Source organism: Bos grunniens, chromosome 1 (genome assembly GCF_055505025.1).
Source record: "Bos grunniens cultivar Pamir isolate PY7600 chromosome 1, Bosgru_T2T1.0, whole genome shotgun sequence".
Taxonomy (NCBI): domain Eukaryota; kingdom Metazoa; phylum Chordata; class Mammalia; order Artiodactyla; family Bovidae; genus Bos; species Bos grunniens.
The window spans coordinates 110412981-110433955 of record NC_141165.1 but is presented as its reverse complement, the minus strand read 5'-3'; the positions used below and the strand labels follow the sequence as shown (position 1 = coordinate 110433955).

The 20975-nt window shown below is 38.7% G+C and overlaps 1 long non-coding RNA gene across 1 annotated transcript; it reads left to right on the top strand.

Annotated features, from left to right (window-relative positions):
- Window positions 1-1039: 1039 nt before the first annotated feature.
- On the top strand, window positions 1040-19087 carry LOC147380067 (uncharacterized). The gene is made up of 3 exons (XR_015169098.1): window positions 1040-1147; window positions 8853-8928; window positions 18094-19087. It is a non-coding gene; the product is annotated as an uncharacterized LOC147380067 (long non-coding RNA).
- Window positions 19088-20975: the final 1888 nt, after the last annotated feature.

Genomic DNA, 20975 nt, shown 5'->3' with positions numbered 1-20975 from the left:
CAATTTTGTAATGTTACCTTCCATGGAAAATATATCAGATTAAGCCAGCCTTTTAAAGTGTAAGAAATTAAATCAAACTGAGAAATCCTGGGGTATAAATTATATCCACTTAGGCAATTTCAAGCGCCCAGGTTAAGTGATAAATGTCTTCCTCTCTCAGGTTCACCCTTTTATCATCCCTGTGAAGCTCAGCCTGTTAGATTCCTATTAGATTCACAGTTCTTGAGAAAACAAAGCTAGCCTTTGAGCTTCATTTGGAGGGCAAACTCCTAGAGTAAAGATAAAACCATTTTGCATACCATTTACTAACACTACAAGCCGGACAGAGGAGAGAAGGGCTTTGCGGGTAGAAAAGCGATAGTGGAATCTTATTATGAAGGAAAGAAAACCAATACATACAAATACACCTGTTGGAAATAAAACAAAAATCTCTCACCCATCAAATGACCACTCCAGCCAGCAATTGAATTTAAAGCATTTCATAGAGCCATCCTAAGCTGGCAACAGTAAATTACTGGATTCAAATATGTTGTTGGTATTCAGAGTCTCAGAACAGTCCTCAAGTCTCAGCTTTGCTCCACTTATGGTCATATTTTCAGTGAGTTATGGCCAACAATCACCTAATATGTTTTAACTGTCAAACTTTATGCAGTTGGTAATGATCCTTCCAGAATGGTTTCTGTGGCCAATGAAGCTTTCACCCATAAACCATAGACTTCGGAAGGAAACAGGGAATAACCAAGGCATTTTGTGTTTGTATTTGTATTCATTTGGATACAGACCCATACTTCCTAATGGTGCATCCTTTCATTCTCTAAATGTCACTCTTAAATGCTAAGGTAGTACATATGGCTCTGAATAGCACTAAGAATTTAAAAACAAAACTCTTGTCCTTTTTATATCTTGGACTATGATTATCAACTGTAGCCAATTAGGACAAAGACATGGGGTAAGTCTGAAACTGAGTCCTCCTACCTAAACTCATAGTATAAAATTATAATATTCAGCAGGTGTAGCATAGTTCATCAGTGGGTAATTCAGTGAAGCTGTTCTCTTCAGTGAAGTTAGGATGTGATCATTGTTAGCGGAACCCAGCTATGGGGAATCTGGAAGGCAAGGACCCACCATCCATCATTTGGATCACCAGGTATGAAGGCAAACTTACAAACCAGGGTTTATGAACAAGAATCCAACCTCAGGAAGATGGAGTTTAACTGACAGGATTATTCAAAGTGAAAAGGGCAGAGAGGTGGATTGGGGGTAGTGGTTGTGTTAATAACACCGGCAAGAATGGTAGCAGTCATAGCTAAAGCTCTTTGGAAGGAATAATGCTAAAGCTGAAACTCCAGTACTTTGGCCACCTCACGTGAAGAGTTGACTCATTGGAAAAGACTCTGATGCTGGGAGAGATTGGGGGCAGGAGGAGAAGGGGATGACAGAGGATGAGATGGCTGGATGGCATCACTGACTCGATGGACGTGAGTCTGAGTGAACTCCGGGAGTTGGTGATGGACAGGGAGGCCTGGCATGCTGCGATTCATGGGGTCGCAAAGAGTCGGACATGACTGAGTGACTGATCTGAGCTGATCTCATCTGATATACCAGGTGCTTTGTGAAGTATTATTCCATGAACTAGCTCATTTACTTATTACAATAATTCTGTAGATATTGTTATTTTCATCCTGAAAGAAAGGAAACTGATGTCTTATTTGCATTTTTATCTACCATTTCAGATAGGCATCTTGAATCTTTGCCCCTTGGATCTTTACCTTGATCTTTACCCTAAGAGACAGACAGAAGAGTGTTAGAGGGAAGTTAGAGTTAAGGAGAAAAGTGAGGTCAAATTACTTTTTCCCCCAGGTCCCTCTCTATCAGGTCATGTCAGGCTGCCTGTGTCCCTCATTTCATAGAACATCTGCTACTGAAGTACAGTCACTAGCAATGTGACATGCCACTTGCCATACTCTAGTAGGGAGAGAGAAAACCGAACACCAAGTGATGCAAAAATCCAGCTTGTGGGGCAGGAACTTAGATCTCCTTTGGCTGTGATCATAGACCTGGGTGGGCTGGATGAACTAACTAGGGAACTAACTAGCTTTATCTGTGATGTCAGGAGGGCACCACAGACTCAGGCAAGGCACAGATGCAATTAGACTCCTCTGAAGATTGTACAAATTTGACTCTCTACCTACTGGGAAACATTTTTTCCTCTTATTAGTTTTTCTTTTATCTAATTGTTATGACATCATGATACAGTGGGCCTTTCCCTAGGAACTTTGAAATAAGGAAAATCTAATTGCTCTGAGTAAAATTTAATGTCAGTTGAGCTGAGAAATCCACAGAACTGCCAAAGAGACAGACTAGCTCTTAGGTCTATAAGATTTGATAGTAACTCTCCTAGGTATGTAAGATTTGATAGTAACTCAATTTAGTATGCTTCTCTTGTGGCTCAGATGGTGAAGAGTCTGCCTGCAATGCAGGAGACCTGGGTTCGATCCCTGGATTGGGAAGATCCCCTGGAGAAGGAAATGGCAACCCACTCCAGTAATCTTGCCTGGAAAATCCCATGGATGGAGGAGCCTGGCAGGTCCAGTCCATGGGGTTGCAAAGAGTTGGACACGACTGAGAAACTTCACTTCACTTCACTTTCAATTTAGTATGTTAATATCAGTTAAAACAGCCTCTAGGACAAAGAAAAAGAGAAAGGTAAAAGGGGACTAGATCCACGTTGGCACAGTCTGGTTTAGTGGAAAAAGATCTTTGGTTAATGATTTTGACTATTCCTGGCTCTTTTGTCAAGACTGTCCCTATAGGAGATGGTGGCTTTATATGAATATCCAAGTTTTCAATTGTATTCTCATTAAGGAAATGTTTGGACTTCTCATACATTTTGTCTTTAGGGAAATAATGTGTCAGCTAGAATTGAGAAACTGAATTAAGTAGATTTTATACTAAAATAAGTCACTTGTCACTCTGGTTTTATTTAATGTTTTGTGAGTTCAGTTAATACAAGTCTGCAGCTGAGAGACAGATTATTGTATGTGTGCTAACAGACAAGGCTTCACTGTCTTCAAGATGAAGGGCCAGGGGCTGCCATGGGGAAATTATCAAGCTAATCTCACCCCACAAAGCATTTTGGGAGGAGGGCAAGTTGGTTTTCCACAGAGAACCCCTACTCCTCTATGGTAATCTGGGGTTTTGCTTATTATTTTTAAAGGTGTTGAGTATCCCTAAAGTGTCAGGCATTTTACTTTGTACCAGCAACATAGTGGTGATCCAAGACACAGCCCTGGCTGTCAATGACCTTAGAGTCAAGTGAGATTACAAGCGTGCAAGTCCTCTTCTGTCTTCTGTTCAGTTCATTTCAGTTCAGTCTCAGTCGTGTCCGACTCTTTGCGACCCCATGAATTGCAGCACACCAGGCCTTCCTGTCCATCACTAACTCCTGGAGTTCACTCAAACTCACGTCCATCGAGTCAGTGATGCCATCCAGCCATCTCATCCTCTGTCGTCCCCTTCTCCTCTTAACTTCTGCCTACCAGAGACTACAAACACTAAGGATGATTTAGACACATGAGATGCTTTGGGACCTGTGTAGATAAGTTGCTAAGACAGGAGGAATATCTCTTGGTTCGTAAAAATACTTGGTTACCAAGTAAGCTTCTGTTATGGCAGGAGTATATACAGTTCTATAGCATCGGGGATTTATCCCTGCTTGCTCCCTCTGATTTGAATGTTCAGAACTTGCCAGGTGTCCTGCACCACCCTCATATGGACTGGGACTCAGTTCCCACCTTGCTCCTTACCATAGACATGTACCCCTGCCTTCTCTTATCCCAAGGCCAGAGTAGAACCAGATGTTCTTTTTTCCTGGAGGGGAGGCCTCTAGGAAACATCCTGTCAACTATTATGAGTGTTGATATGTAAATATTAAAAAACAATTATTTCCTTTGGTGAACAATTCCATTGGAGAAGGCAATGGCAGCCCACTCCAGTACTCTTGCCTGGAAAATCCCATGGATGGAAGAGCCTGGTAGGCTGCAGTCTATGGGGTCACTCAGAGTTGGAAACAACTGAGCGACTTCACTTTCACTTTTCACTTTCATACATTGGAGAAGGAAATGGCAACCTGCTCCAGTGTTCTTGCCTGGAGAATCCCAGGGACGGGGGAGCCTGGTGGGCTGCCGTCTCAGGGGTCGCACAGAGTCGGACACAACTGAAGCGACTTAGCAGCAGCAGCAGCAGCAACAATTCCATTAATTTATCCATTAATTCATATTAAATATAATATGTCTTTGGAACAAGTACTGTATGCAAGACTCACCAGTTCTTTCCTTTTACTGCTTTATTCTAGAAAAAGAGATAAGCCACATCTTATTATTCTATTTAAGACATTTATATCGATTGCTTGTGGGAACGTTGAGGCATTAGGAGCTTTGTGTGGTAGGTGGTATTGAGATAGATCTTGAAGTAAAAAATATGCTTTTACAGGCAGAGACAGCAAGGACTCAAGACAAGGCAACTATAATCATAGGGAGTAGGAAAGAATGCTGGCTTTGAAATCCACCTGGCCTTCTAGACTAGCTCTGCCAATTATCATATCTGTGACCTTAGAAAAGTCAATTTATCTCTTTCAAGCTTCCATTTTTTTTTTCTAATGAGCAAAATGGGATAAAAATGTATATCTTTACACAGTTGTAAGGATTATGTGTAATGATGAATGCTAAAGATTTCTGTAAACTTTAAGTGCTATATAATGGTAGGATTTTGTTCACACACAATTCATGAAAGAAAAGCTCAAAGGAGTAGCATAATGTGTTTTAGGAATTCTAAGTGTCTTGGCCATAAATTCTGTTTAGGTATTTAGGCTAGTTCTCATCTGAGTGACCCCAGAAAAGAGTTATCTTTTTTCTCAATTACTCAGCTGGAAAATGGAAATGCTAATTTCTACACACCATGGAGTATGTTATGGAGATGCTGTGATGACTAAAATAACTGGACATGGAACAACAGACTGGTTCCAAATAGGAAAAGGAGTACGTCATGGCTGTATATTGTCATCCTGCTTATTTAACTTATATGCAGAGTACATCATGAGAAACGCTGGACTGGAAGAAGCACAAGCTGGAATCAAGATTGCCGGGAGAAATATCAATAACCTCAGATATGCAGATGACACCACCCTTATGGCAGAAAGTGAAGAGGAACTAAAAAGCCTCTTGATGAAAGTGAAAGTGGAGAGTGAAAAAGTTGGCTTAAAGTTCAACATTCAGAAAATGAAGATCATGGCATCCGGTTCTATCACTTCATGGGAAATAGATGGGGAAACAGTAGAAACAGTGTCAGACTTTATTTTTTTGGGCTCCAATATCACTGCGGATGGTGACTGCAGCCATGAAATTAAAAGACACTTACTCCTTGGAAGGAAAGTTATGACCAACCTAGACAGCATATTGAAAAGCAGAGACATTACTTTGCCAACAAAGGTCCGTCTAGTCAAGGCTATGGTTTTTCCTGTGATCATGTATGGATGTAAGAGTTGGACTGTGAAGAAGGCTGAACACTGAAGAATTGATGATTTTGAACTGTGGTGTTGGAGAAGACTCTTGAGAGTCCCTTGGACTGCAAGGAGATCCAACCAGTCCATTCTGAAGGAGATCAGCCCTGGGATTTCTTTGGAAGGAGTGATGCTAAAGCTGAAACTCCAGTACTTTGGCCACCTCATCCGAAGAGTTGATTCATTGGAAAAGACTCTGATGCTGGGAGAGATTGTGGGCATGAGGAGAAGGGGACGCCAGAGGATGAGATGGCTGGATGGCATCACTGACTCAATGGACGTGAGTCTGAGTGAACTCCGGGAGTTGGTGATGGACAGGGAGGCCTGGCCTGCTGCAATTCATGGGGTTGCAAAGAGTCGGACACAACTGAGCGACTAAACTGACTAAACAACTGATAAAATGCAAAAAGTGTTTGGAAGTGAAGAGTTAACATAAATAAGCTCAACTGAGTACATTTCTGCAAATATCACTCTACAGAGATTTCTTTTAATGTGATACTGTTTTCTTTTTAATCGGAAAATAGGAAACATTTGACAAAGCTCTTGAAATGATGGCAGATTAAGTAAATGCATTAAAATTTGATCTACAGTAAGTGACTGTCTCCTTTCAAAAACTGTCAACTTGGTTTTTAAAAATTGCAGTATTCCAGTACTTGATTTGGGTTAATAACCATCAGAGCCATTTCGGGGTTTGGAGACAAATTTCATTTTAATATACAACATTGGCATAATTTGGGAATGATGCTTATTTCAAAACTAAATTCCTAATGTAAATGTCTGAAAAAACCCTCTATAAAACCCAACACAGAGGAGTTATGTCCTCTTTACAATGTAAACATAGTCTAAAATTGCAGTAAAGATATAAACATAAGACTTTTGCAACAGTCATGTGTAAATGATTGCATAATTCCTAATGTTTTGTCCCTTTGTTTTCCAAATGCTACCTTTAAACTCTGCTTAATCTGTTTCTCTGACAGTCTGTGGTGTTGTATGACATATACTGAAGAAGTATTTTCTTCAATATTGCCATTATGAGCAACATGTTGCCATATAAGAAAATGCTATGGGCAATGCTTATTTGAATGGCTTCTAAGACAACACCTTCAGTTCAGTTCAGTTCAGTTCAGTTGCTCAGTTGTGTCTGACTCTTTGTGACCCAATGGACTGCAGCAAGCCAGGCCTCCCTGTCCATCACCAACTCCCAGAGTCTACCCAAACTAATACCCATCGCATCGGTGATGTCATCCAACCATCTCATCCTCTGTCATCTCCTTCTCCTCCCACCTTAAATCTTTCCCAGCATCAGGGTCTTTTCAAATGAGTCAGCTCTTCGTACCAGGTGGCCAAACTGTTGGAGTTTCAGCCTCAGCATCAGTCTTTCCAATGAACACTCAGGACTGATCTCCTTTAGGATGGACTGGTTGGATCTCCTTGCAGTCCAAGGGACTTGGACTTGGACTTGCAGTCCAAGAAGTCAAGAGTCTTCTCAAACACCACAGTTCAAAAGCATCAATTCTTCGATGCTCAACTTTCTTTATAGGCCAACTCTCACATCCATACATGACTACTGGAAAAACCATAGCCTTGACTAGACGGACCTTTGTTGGCAAAGAAATGTCTCTGCTATTTAATATGCTGTCTAGGTCGGTTATAGCTTTCCTTCCAAGGAGTAAGCGTCTTTTAATTTCATGGCTGCAGTCACCATCTGCAGTGATTTTGGAGGCTCCCATCCAAAAAATGTCTGTCACTGTTTCCACTATTTCCCCATCTATTTGCCATGAAGTAATGGAACTGGATACCATAATCTGAGTTTTCTAAATGTTTAACTTTAAGCCAACTTTTTCACTCTCATCTTTTACTTTCATCAAGATGTTCTTTAGTTCTTCTTCACTTTCTTCCATAAGGGTGGTGTCATCTGCATATCTGAGGTTATAGATGTTTCTCCTGGCAATCTTGATTCCAGCTTGTGCTTCCTCCAGCCCAGTGTTTCATATGATGTACTCTGTGTATAAGTTAAGCAGGATGGCAATATACAGCCTTGACATACTCCTTTCCCAATTTTGAGCCAGTCTGTTGTTCCATGTCCAGTTCTAACTGCTGCTTTCTGACCTGCATACAGATTTCTCAAGGGGCAGGTCAGGTGGTCTGGTATTCCCATCTCTTTCAGAATTTTCCGCAGTTTTTGTGATCCACACAATCGAAGGCTTTGACATAGTCAATAAAGCAGAAATAGATGTTTTTCTGGAAATCTTTTGCTTTTTCAATGATCCAACAGATGCTGGCAATTTGACCTCTGTTTCCTTTGCCTTTTTCTAAATCCAGCATGAACATCTGTAAGTTCACGATTCATGTATTGTTGAAGCCTGATTTGGAGAATTTTGAACATTACTTTACTAGTGTGTGAGATGAGTGCAATAGTTTGAGCATTCTTGGCATGCGTTGCCTTTCTTAAGGATTGGTATGAAAATTGAGCTTTTCCAGTCCCATGGTCACTGCTGAGTTTTCCAAATTTGCTGACATGTTGAATGCAGTACTTTCACAGCATCCTTTTAGGATTTGAAATAGCTCTACTGGAATTCCATCACCTCCACTAGCTTTGTTGCTTCCTAAGGCCCACTTGACTTCACTATCCAGGATGTATCCATTGCTCAGGCAGTGTATTTTTGTATTAATTGAATCTTGGAATTTGAAGACTCCAACAGTTGTGTCCTTTTCTCTGAAGCTTATTTCTGCCACCCTTAGTCACGTTAATGATGATTCATCTCCGTTACATGATGATGGTAATGGCAGAGTATGCCTGGAGACACAATTCATAAATGTCTCAGTTTCAACATTGAGACAATGCAAAAAATTGTATATGCAATGAACTCCCTATATTCCTATGTATTGTACTTCTTCTCCATATTCCATGATAATGTGCCTGTTTCTAAAAGAAAAAAAAATGGGAACAGTGAATACAAAATCCAGTTAGATACTTATAAAATTGGTAAAATTGGTTAAAGGGGAGAATAAAAATGAATATGTTCATGATTTTGTTTACATGTATTTGGTGAAATAGTATAAATAAATAGAGCAGGGAATTCCTGCCTGATCCAGAGGACTCAAATTACATTGCAGGATTTAGAATTATCTCTTGAAATTACTTTGTAGACAGTTAACATACTTCAGGCTAAAGCATCCACCTTTCTCTCTCACAGGCAATAAATGCTAAATAGTCTAAGGTCCAAATTAGCTTTTTTCACAATTCAAATTCACTGAAATATTTAATTACCAAAGCTTAATTTTGTTTTGACAGGAGAAAAAGAGAAGATGAAGCTCTTCAGGACAAAAATCCATCTGCCACCAGTAACAGCCTTTGTATTTAAAGGGCGGTCAGTGTTAACATGACTTTCCTTCCCTGTACTATTTTTGTGTTTCAGTTATTTGGGAAGAAGGGCATTTAAAAATGGACAACTATCAAAATATGATGCAACAACAACAAAGAAATAAACTTCATGGACTTTGTGAGGAGATAAAGGGAAAATGGAATATGGTCAATATAGGGCCTCTCAAACTTGCCCCACGTCTTCTGTGTTGAACAGAAATGAATGGATATTGGTGATATTTAGCTTCGTAGTAATAATGACTGGAAATGTTAACATGAATAACATTACTGCATAAACCACATTTGGAAAAAACATCTCTTTGAGACAGTATTACTTTGGCTGCTCTTCAAATGAGCAGGAACAAATGAGGCATTTATACAATTATTTTTTTTTCTTACTCAAATCAAGCTAAATCTCATTAAGAAATGATTCTACCAAAATGAGCCTATGCAATTAAAAATAACTTAGAGATAATATTTTTGACAAAAGTTGATGTTCTATATATAGATGCACTTATTTATCATGGAAAATAAAAATCAATTTTCTGTTAAAGGGCCTTCACTCATGACTGAGGCAGGTTAGATCTAATGAATGCAAATACATTATTTCTTTTTTCTGCCAGGAAGTTCTATTATCAAACAAGGAAGTAGATTAGTGAAACCTAAATCCATTTGATTAAAAAAAAATAGCCCCTCCTCTTTTTATGTTGCTCATCCCATATATGTATTTTTAAACATATAACTGCAATTTGGCTGCTAATTATTTACAAGTCAGTTGGAAAACCTTTAATATGCTACTTTAAATCAGATACAGGGAAAGAGTGACTCAGTGATTTGAATCAAATACAGGAAGCCTGGCAATTGTGGAACTAATCTCTGTTTTGCCCAATTATCTGTGACTTCTTGGTAGTTATATTAGTCCTTAAGGCAGAATTTTTGAATCTGTGGGAGGGATTCTTTTACCTCCCATCTTCAGCTGCTGTGCTTAGAAAATAATGAATATCTTTTTCCTGATAAAGCTTGATTTTATTAAATTATGTGGGCACTTTTGTTGAAATGGATTGATTTATATGTACAGGTCTACTGTTGAACACTATTCTTTTCCACTGATCTGTATGCTTACCTTTATGCTAATATCACTCCCTTGATTAGTGTAGCTTTAGCAACTAAGTCTGATAAGCTATCCGACTTTTGTTCTTTTTCAAAATTGTTTCTTTCTATTCTAAGACTTTGTGTTCTATATAAATTTTAGAATAAACTTGTCAGTGTCTGACAAAAAAAGCCTGTTAGAATTATATTTGGAATTGTGTTGAATCTATAGCTCAATTAAATGAATGACCACCGATATTTAATATTTTGGCAATATTGTTTTGCATATTTTAAATTCTGGTGTTAATTGCTGATGTATAGAATATGCTTTTTAAATTTTTGTTTATATATATATATTTAAATTTTTTTATTACCATTTATGTGATTTACAGTTTGTGTTAGTTTCAGGTATACAGTAAAATGAATCAGTTATACATATACATATATCCACTCTTTTTAAGATTATTTTCCCATATGATGCTTTACAGAGTATTGAGTAAATTTCCCCATACTATACAGTAGGTCATTATTATCTATTTTTCATATAGTAGTGTGTATGCTGCTGCTGTTCCTGCTAAGTTGCTTCAGTCGTGTCCGACTCTGTGCGACCCCGTAGACGGCAGCCCACCAGGCTCCGCCGTCCCTGGGATTCTCCAGGCAAGAACACTGGAGTGGGTTGCCATTTCCTTCTCCAATGCATGAAAGTGAAAAGTGAAAGTGAAGTCGCTCGGTTCTGTCGGACTCTGAGCGACCCCATGGACTGCAGCCTACCAGGCTCCTCCATCCATGGGATTTTCCAGGCAGAAGTACTGGAATGGGGTGCCATTGCCTTCTCCAAAGTAGTGTGCATATGTCAGTTCAAATCTTCCAATTTATCCCTCCCCCCACCCCTTAATCCCTGGTAACCATAAGTTTGCTTTCTACATCTGTAGCTTTCTGTTTTATAGATTAGTTCATTTGTACCTTTAAAAAAATTCCACATATAAGTGATATCATATGGTATTTGTCTTTCTCTGTCTGACTTTACACAGTATGACAATCTCTAGATCAATCCATGTTGCTTCAAATAGGATTCTTTTTCTCTTTTTGTAATGGCCAAGTAATATTCCATTAGTGTTAGCCAATCAGTTGTGTCCAAATCTTTGTGACCCGATGGATGCAATTCTGCAGGCAAGAATACTGGATTGGGTTGCCATTCCCTTCTCCAGGGGATCTTCCTGATACAGGAATTGAACCTGTGTCTCTGGTGTCTCCCGGGAAACCGTCGGCTCAGATGGTAAAGAATCCTCCTGCAATCAGAAAGCCTGGGTTTGATCCTGGGTTGGGAAGATCCTCTGGAGGAGGGCATGGTAACTCACTCCAGTATTCTTGCATGTAGAATCCCATGGCGGGCTACAGTTCATGGGGTCACAAACAGTTGGACATGACCGAACTACTAAACACAGCACACAATATTCCGTTATATATAATGTACCTCATCTTCTTTATCCGTTCCCCTGTTAATGGACATTTAGGTTGCTTCCATGTCTTGGCTATTATAAATAGTGTTGGCAATTAACATTGGAGTGCATGTATCTTTTCAAGTTATGGTTTTCTTTCCATATATATGCGCAGCATTGGGATTGCTGGGACATATGGTAGCTCTCATTTTAGTTTTTTAAGTACCTCCATACTGTTCTCCATAGTGGCTGCATAAATTTAATTCCTACAGAGTAGAAGGGTTCCCTTTTCTCCACAGCCTCTCCCGTGTTCATTATTTGTAGACTTTTTAATGATGGCCATTCTGACTTGTGTGAGGCTGTACCTCATTGTAGTTTTGTATTTGCATTTCTGTAATAATTAGTGATGTTGAGCTTCTTTTCATTTGCTTTTTAGTCATCTGTATGCCTTCTATGAAGAAATATCTATTTATCCATTTTTTGACTGGGTTGCTTATTTTTTTGATATTGAGCTGTGTGAGCTATTTGTATATTTTGGAGATTTAATCCCCTCTCCATTGCTTCATTTTCAAATACTTCTTCTCATTCTGAGGATTGTCTTCTCATTTTGTGTATGGTTTCCTTTGCTATGCAAAAGCTTTTAAGTTTAATTATGTGGTTGCTGTTGTTCAGTTGCTACTGTGTCTGACTCTTTGAAACCCCATGAACTGTAGCATGCCAGGCTTCATGGAGTTCTCCAGGCAAGAATACTGGAGTGGGTTGTCATTGCCTTCTCCAGAGGCTCATCCTCGACCAGGGATTGAATCTACCTCTCCTGCATTGGCAGGTGAATTTTTCACCACTGGGCCACCAGGTAAGCCCTTAATTAGGTCCTATTTTTTAATTTTATTTTCATTACTCTTGGAAGTAGATTGAAAAAGATCTTGCTGCGATTTATGTCAGAGTGTTCTGCCTATGTTTTCCTGTAAGAGTTTTATAGTGTCCAGGTTTAAGTCCTCACTCCATTTTAGTTTAATTTTGTGTATGGCGTTAAGGAGTGTCCTAATTTTGTTCTTTTACATGTAACTGTAAAGTTTTCCCAGCATCACTTATTGAAGAGACTTTCTCCTTAGATATTCTTGCCCTCTTTGTCATAGATTAGGTGACCATATGTGCATTTATGTGTGGGTTTATCTCTGAACTTTCTATCCTGTTTCATTAATCTACATTTCTGTTTTTGTGCCAGTACCATACTGTTTTGATGACTATAACTTTATAGTATAGTCTGAAGCCAGAGAGCCTGATTTCCCCAGACCCATTTTTGTTTCTCCAGTTTGCTTTGAAATATGAGGTCTTTTGTGTTTCCATACAAATTAAAATTTTCTTCTAATTCTGTGGAAAATTGCCATTGGTGATTTAATAGTGATTACATTGAATCTATAGATTGCTTTAGTAGTATGGTCATTTTCACAATATTGATTCTTCCAATCCAAGAACATGGTATATTTCTCTATTTGTTTGTGTTGTCTTTGATGTTTTTCATCAGTATCTTATACTTTTTTGAATACAGGTCTTTTGTCTCCTTAGGTAGGTCTATCCATGTTGTTGCAAATAGCAAGGTTTCATTCTTTTATATAACTAAGTAACATTCCATTGTGTGTGTATGTAATATGTACATGTATATATGTGTATGTGTGGATACATATAATATACCACATCTTCTTTATTCATTTGTCCCCATTCATCCATCAGTGGACACTTATGTGTTTCCATATCTTGGCTATTGTAAATAACACTGCATTGAACATAGGAGTACATGCAACATTTTTGAGTTAGTGTTTTTGTGTGCTTCAGATAAATACTGAAAAGTGGGATAGCTGGGTCATATGATAGTTTTATTCTTAATTTTTTGAGATATCTCCATACTGTTTTTTATAGTGGTTGTAGCAATTTGTCAGAGAAGGCAATGGCACCCCACTCCAGTACTCTTGCCTGGAAAATCCCATGGATAGAGGAGCCTGGTGGGCTGCAGTCCATGGGGTCGCTAGGAGTTGGACACGACTGAGCGACTTCACTTTCACTTTTCACTTTCATGCACTGGAGAAGGAAATGGCAACCCACTCCAGTGTTTTTGCCTGGAGAATCCCAGGGATGGGGGAGCCTGGTGGGCTGCCATCTATGGGGTCGCACAGAGTCGGACACGACTAAAGCGACTTAGCAGTAGCAGTAGCAGTAGCAATTTATAGTAACACCAATAGTGTATGAGTGTTCCCTTTTCTCATATCTTCTCCAACATTTGTTCTTTCTTAAGTTTTAGAGAATAGTCATTCTAAGTGGTGTAAGATAATATCTCACTATGGTTTTGATTTGCATTTCTCTGGTTATTAGTGATGTTGAGCATCTCTTCATGTACCTGTTGGTTATCTCTGTGTCTTCATTGGAAAATTCTTTGTTCATGTCCTCAGTTCAGTTCAGTCACTCACTCATGTCCACCTCTTTGTGACAGCATGGAATGCAGCACACCAGGCCTCCCTGTCCATCACCAATTTCAGGAGTTTAGTCAGACTCATGTCCATTGAGCTAATGATGCCATCCAACCATCTCATCCTCTGTCACACCGTTCTCCTCCTGCCTTCAATCTTTCCCAGTATCAGGGTCTTTTCAAATAAGTCAGTTCTTTGCACCAGGTGGCCAAACTGTTGGAGTTTCAGCTTCAGAAATCAGGCCTTCCAATGAATATTAAGGACTGATTTCTTTTAGAATGGACTGGTTGAATCTCCCTGTAGTCCAAGGGACTCTCAAGAGTCTTTTCCAACACCACAGTTCAAAAGCATCAATTCTTCGGGGCTCAGCTTTCTTTATAGTCCAACACTCACATCCATACATGACTACTGGAAAAACCATAGCTTTGACTAGATGGACCTTTGTTGGCAAAGTAATGTCTCTGCTTTTGAATATGCTATCTAGGTTGGTCATAACTTTCCTTCCTGGGAGTAAGCATCTTTTAATTTCATGGCTGCAGTCACCAGCTGCAGTGATTCTGAGCCCAAACAAATGAAGTCTGTCAGTGTTTCCATTGTTTCCCCATCTATTTGCCATGAAGTGATGGGACCAGATGCTATGATCTTAGTTTTCTGAATGTTGAGCTTTAAGCTAACTTTTTCACTCTCGTCTTTCACTTTCATCAAGAGGCTCTTTAGTTCTTCACTTTCTGCCATAAGGGTGGTATCATCTGCATATCTGAGGTTATGGATATTTCTCCTGCCAATCTTGATTCGAGCTTGTGCCTCATCCAGCCCAGCATTTCGCATGATGTACTCTGCATATAAGTTCAATAAGCAAGGTGACAATATACAGCCTTGATATATTCCTTTTCCTATTTAGAACCAGTCTGTTGTTTCATGTCCAGTTCTAACTGTTGCTTCCTGACCTGCATACAGATTTCTCAAGAGGCAGGTCAGGTGGTCTGGTATTCCCATCTCTTTCAGAATTTTCCAGTTTGTTGTGATCCACATTGTCAAAGGCTTTGGCATAGTCAATAAAGCAGAAGTAGATGTTTTTCTGGAACTCTTTTGATTTTTCAATGATCCAATTAATGTTGGCAATTTGGTCTCTGGTTCTAGTTGAATTTGTTGCTGTTTTTGAGTTATATGTGTTCTTTATCTATTTTGGATATTAGCCTCTTATCAGGTATATGATTTATAAAATATATTTTTGCATTTAGTAGGTTGCCTTTTCCCCTTTGATATTTCTGCTCCATTTATTCTTTTGTCTTTTTATTACTCTATATTCCTTTCCTACTTCTTTGAGACTAATTCAATGCTTTTAGCAGTAAATTGTATTTTATCTATTTCTATTCATTTGTAATTAAGTTGTTTTGTTGTTATTTTTACTCTAAGCCTAACAACATGCAGCCTAACTTATCAAATTCTATGTAAATTTAATATTGCATGGATTTCTACTTCCCACTATTCATTTCGTATCTGATAGTCTCCACCTTCCATTTCCTTCTTGATAAATGTAAAAAACATGACATTTAATTTCATTTACCCACATATCCATTTTTGTACTCTTATTTTCATGTTGTTTTCTTCAACACATGTTATAAACACCACCTTACAGCACTATTAATTTTGCCTTAGAGTCAGATGTCTTTTAAGAAAGTTATGACCATAAAAATGTAGTTATTTATTTTACCTCTTTATCTACCATTTCCAGTATTCTTTCTACCTTCCAATAGACATGATTTCTACCTTACATTATTTTTCTTCATTTTGAAGAACACCTTTTTTACCTTTTGTGAAGTTCTGTGGGCAATGAATTCTATCAGATTTAATATTTTAACATGTTTATAATTCATTCTTATTTTTGAAGGATAGTTTCACTGGATCAGAATTCTGAGTTAACATTTTTTTTCTTTTAGCACTTAACATTTTTTCTTCCATTATTGTCTGATTTACATTATTTCTTATGAGAAAACAATTATAATTTATATCATTGTTAGCTATAAGTTCATTGTTTTCTTCTTGTGTGTAATGAATCTCTTTTCTCTATTTTCCAAGAGTTTCTCTTTATAGTTATATTTTAGTAATTTGAGTATGATATTGTTTTCTTTGCATTTATACTATTTGGTGTTTGTTGAGTTTATGGATACATAAATCAATGTTTTGCATCAAAACCAGGAAAAATTGATTGCCTCAAATACTATGTTACATTTACTATCTTTTCTGCTCCTAAGGCTCAGGTTACATACCTGTTTAGACCATTCTTTCTGCCTTCCAGCAGGTCACTATTACTCTCTTCAGTTTTCTTTATTCTTCTTGCTATTCTTCAGATTGGGTAATATCTACTGACCCATCATCAAATTTACTGAGTCCTTGTCCCTTCTGTTGATAAACAGTGACTTGCAGTGATTTTCTTTTTCATTTCATTACTTTTGCAGCTCTAGAATGTTCTTTTATTATTCTAAATTTTCATTTTTTCCTGCTAAGGACTCCTTTCAGTTTACTTTTTATTACTATATTTTCCTTTAATTTTTTGTTTATATTTTTCTTGAGTTCTTAGAATATATTCACAATAGTTTGTTTAACAGCTTTGTTTGCTAAAGTCAACAATAAGCCTGTCACAGGGCTGGTTTATGTTGATTGCTTTCTTGTGTCTATGGATCACATTTTCCTATTTCTTTGTATATCATATAATTTATTATTACATACTACATTTGGAATAATAAATTGTAGAGAATATGGATTCTGCCATATCCTTCTAAGTGTCTTAATTTTGTTCTAGTAAAAAATTTAATAATTATTAAACACCTTGAGTTTTTATAAGCATGGTTTTCATATGGTTAATGTATATCTGACAAAAGTATAAAGTATTTCCCAAGATACTGCAACTTCCCAGGATTCAAATTCCTCCAAATTATATCTTACTTGAGTTTTTGTTGTTGTTGTTGTTAGGATTTGGTTTTTCATTTTATTGGGCAAATCTAGAGAAATCTGTTCTAAACCTTGTGATGTCTCACCTGGATTCCCAGTATACCCCTAGTGTTTTATAAATATATAGATCTACACTGTCTATCTGGACAAGACCAAAACTTCCACTGCTGTCCAATACCTAATGTTGGCTCTGAACCCTATACCAGCCGTTTTCTGGTAGGTCTACTGAAGGCTTACCTTGTACATATACAACTCAGCCTTTAATGAAGGGCTTGCCTGAACCCTCATATAAATTTCTATCTAACCCTTCCACAGCTTCTTCCTGTCTGATGCCCTCAGATTTCAGCTGCTCCAGCTACCCTAAACCCTGACATCTACCTCCTCAGTCCATTGCTCTTATTGTTTTTGTTCAATGGTCAAGTTGTGTCTGACTGTTTGCAACCCCATGGACTGTAGCATGACAGTCTCCTCTGTCCTCCACTATTTCCCAGAGTTTGCTCAAGTTCATGTTCACTGAGTTGGTGATGCTATCTAATCATCTCATCCTCTACCATTCCCTTCTCCTTTTGCCTTCAATCTTTCCCAGCATTGGGGTCTTTTCCAGTGAGTGGGCCCTTCACATCATTGGCCAAAGTTTTGGAGTTTCAGCTTCAGTAATGGTCCTTCCAATGAATATTCAGGGTTGATGTCCTGTAGGATTGGCTGATTTGATCTCCTTGCAGTCACAGCACTCTCAATGGTCTTCTCCAGCACCACAATTCGAGAGGATCAGTTCTTCTATGCTCAACCTTCTGTATTGTCCTCAGCTCATTAGGACTTCCATTTTCTCTCTGAATTACAGCTGTGAATTTCCACTGTGTCAAACTCAGACACGATGGAAAACATGTGAGAAAAGTCAGTAGAGTTAGGAAATTATCTCCAGGTTGAGAACTGGGTGACTGTGGGGTTAATCTCATGGGCTTTCTCTTCCCTCAAGGTTTATGTGCTGCCAGTCATCCGGTGCCTAAAAATAGGGTTTTCATACATTTTGTTCAGCTTTACAATTATTCATGTTGCAGGGATTGATTAGTATTAATCAATCCAAGTAAATCATTATATCTGGAATCAAAAGTCCTCTCTACGTAATTTTTTAAAAGATTGCCATATTCTTGTGTGAGTCTTCAAGTATATATTTTAAAATTCTATTTTACTTGCTCTAATAACGTCTAATCAAGGCTATGGTTTTTCCAGTGGTCATGTATGGATGTGAGAGTTGGACTGTGAAGAAAGCTGAGCACCGAAGAATTGATGCTTTTGAACTGTGGTGTTTGAGAAGACTCTTGAGAGTCCCTTGGACTGCAAGGAGATCCAACCAGTCCATTCTGAAGGAGATCAGCCCTGGATGTTCTTTGGAAGGAATGATGCTAAAGCTGAAACTCCAGTACTTTGGCCACCTCATGCGAAGAGTTGACCCATTGGAAAAGACTGATGTTGGGAGGGATTGGGGGCAGGAGGAGAAGGGGATGACAGAGGATGAGATGACATCCTCTGTCAGAGTATGGCATCACTGACTCGATGGATGTGAGTTTGAGTGAACTCCAGGAGTTGATGATGGACAGGGAGGCCTGGCATACTGCAATTCATGGGGTCACAAAGAGTCGGACACGACTGAGCGACTGAACTGAACTGAACTGAACTGAACAGTGCTTATCTGAGGTACAAATTATTTTTGCCGAATTTGTTTTTTCATGGCATTGTTCTTTCTGAAAAATATGGTGATTCTTACTTGCATGCCTATACAGTTAAGGTCAAAATAAGAAACCCAGAGCAAAATTAAAATAAGGATTAGAGAATAGTTGCTTTGCAAAACTGTGGGTTTGGGGGAAACTTAAGAATTTTTAGTTCTAAATATAAAAAGTCAGTCTCTATAATAGTATTATATGTAAACATGGGAATTTGGGGTACCTATATTTTCTGCTATGTATACTAAGGAAGACAAATAGTTGAGCCAGTATTCAGAGAGAGAGAAAGAGGAAGGGAGAGAGGGGGGAAACTCCTTATTGTGGTCAATAATTTGACTTTGTTCTAGCACCTGTATATTTCTTGTGGGTTGTTGGTTCAGTGCCATTGCTAGTGTTGACCAATAAATTTACCTGTTTTCCTTTCAGTTAGTTTAACCTGGGTCTGTAACTTGCTACAAGAAGAATTTTAAACTAATACTGACAATAAAGGGTTGAAGGAAAATAAAGAATAATTCAAGAGAATGTATTAAATGTGGGTGGGGCAACCTCAATTTTTCTAGTTAGATGTATTTTTAAAAAGAAATTTAGGCCCTGGTACATGTTGTTTTAGACTTCCTTGATGGCTCAGCAGCAAAGAATCCACCTGCCAATGTAGGGAAAGATGAGTGCTATCCCTGGGTCAGGAAGATCCCTTGGAGAAGGAACTGGAACCCACTCCAGTATTCTTGCCTGGAGAATTCCCTGGACAGAGGAGCCTGGTGGGCTATAGTCTATGGGGTTTCAGAGTCGGACATGACTGGGGGACTAAACAAGAACAACCACCACCTGTTGTTTTGCTTATGATAAAAAGATTAAATAAGTGTGTCTTTTTAGGTTTCTTTGCTGCTGCTGCTGCTGCTGCTGCTGCTGCTAAGTCACTTCAGTCGTGTCTGACTCTGTGTGACCCCAGAGATGGCAGCCCACCAAGCTCCCTTTTCCCCGGGATTCTCCAGGCAAGAACACTCGAGTGGGTTGCCATTTCCTTCTCCAATGCATGAAAGTGAAAAGTGAAAGTGAAGTCACTCAGTCATGTCCGACTCTTTGTGACTCCATGGACTGCAGCCTACCAGGCTCCTCTGTCTATGGTATTTTCCAGGCAAGAGTACTGGAGTAGGGTGCCATTGCCTTCTCCGGTTTCTTTAGGTTTCATTAAAAGGAAAATATTATCTGAGAGGTTGAACGGGGAAGAAGGTTTTACTTTGGATTTCTTAGATTTTATTTCATCAGCTAAATAGGAATGAAATGTATCATTAAGTATACTTGCTTACCAGCAAATATTTCACTGAATAATTCATATCCTTTATGCAGTGGTCTAGGGATTTACTTGATTAAAATCTTTAAATAATCCACATAGTTTAAATGCTTATCCTAAAATGATTCTGCTTATTATCTTAGGCAAAATATCCATGTCTTGTCTCTTTAGATTACCAATTTTACTGCTACTTATGGAAAAATAAGTTAAGGTGGTTAATGAGTGCCAAATTCATCCCTGCCGGGAGCCAGCGTAAGGAACTCCTCCAGTGGCAAATGTCATGAGGAAGGAGGTTCAGCATACTCAAAGGCGGGATCGAGCCTCAGGAGTCCCCCTGGAAATTCTCGAGCATCTACCCCCAAAACCAGAGTCTGCCTACTTTACTATTTTGTGCTCTCACCTACACCTCTGACTTTACCGGGGGCTGTCCCCCACCACCTCTCTCGGAGAAGGAGTTAACTTAGAGCTCCAGTTAATAATAATTCCTGGGCGTGACAGGAGTGTTTCAACCTACAAACTCCTCTGCCTGACAGGCTTGTCTGGCCACATGTTATTGTTCACAGCCTCCCAACCGTGAGAGGCACGAGATGCTTTAAACCTTCTAAAAACAGGTTCTTTTGAGAAGTTAGGAAATTATTAGGATAGTATAGTGGACTGATTAGAAATTGTATTGGTGAAGGTTTTTTCATTTGTTGAGCCAATGTTTACTGCTAAGTCTCCACATCCCCTGCCCTTATACACATTAATGAATATATAGAAGAAATAAGTATTAACCTATGATATTAATTACATTAGACCTTAGGCTAAGCAAATTCTTTCCTTAATTAAAACCCACTACACCCTCACCCTATAGGAATGTAACTTTATCTGGTGCCTTCAGAAGGTGGCATCTGTTTTAAGAATAATCACTCCTGGAAAAATAAGTGTTCTGGTTGACTGACCACTGTCACAAGGAGAGGGTCGTAAATTGTCAGCAGGCCCCCTGGCCAGAAGATGATGTAACACCCCTAAGACCTTTGTATACATTTGTATGAAGCACCTGATTTTGATAAAAGTCAGGACTGCTGACCCCGCGTGGCTTTTTTTTTTTTTTTTTACAT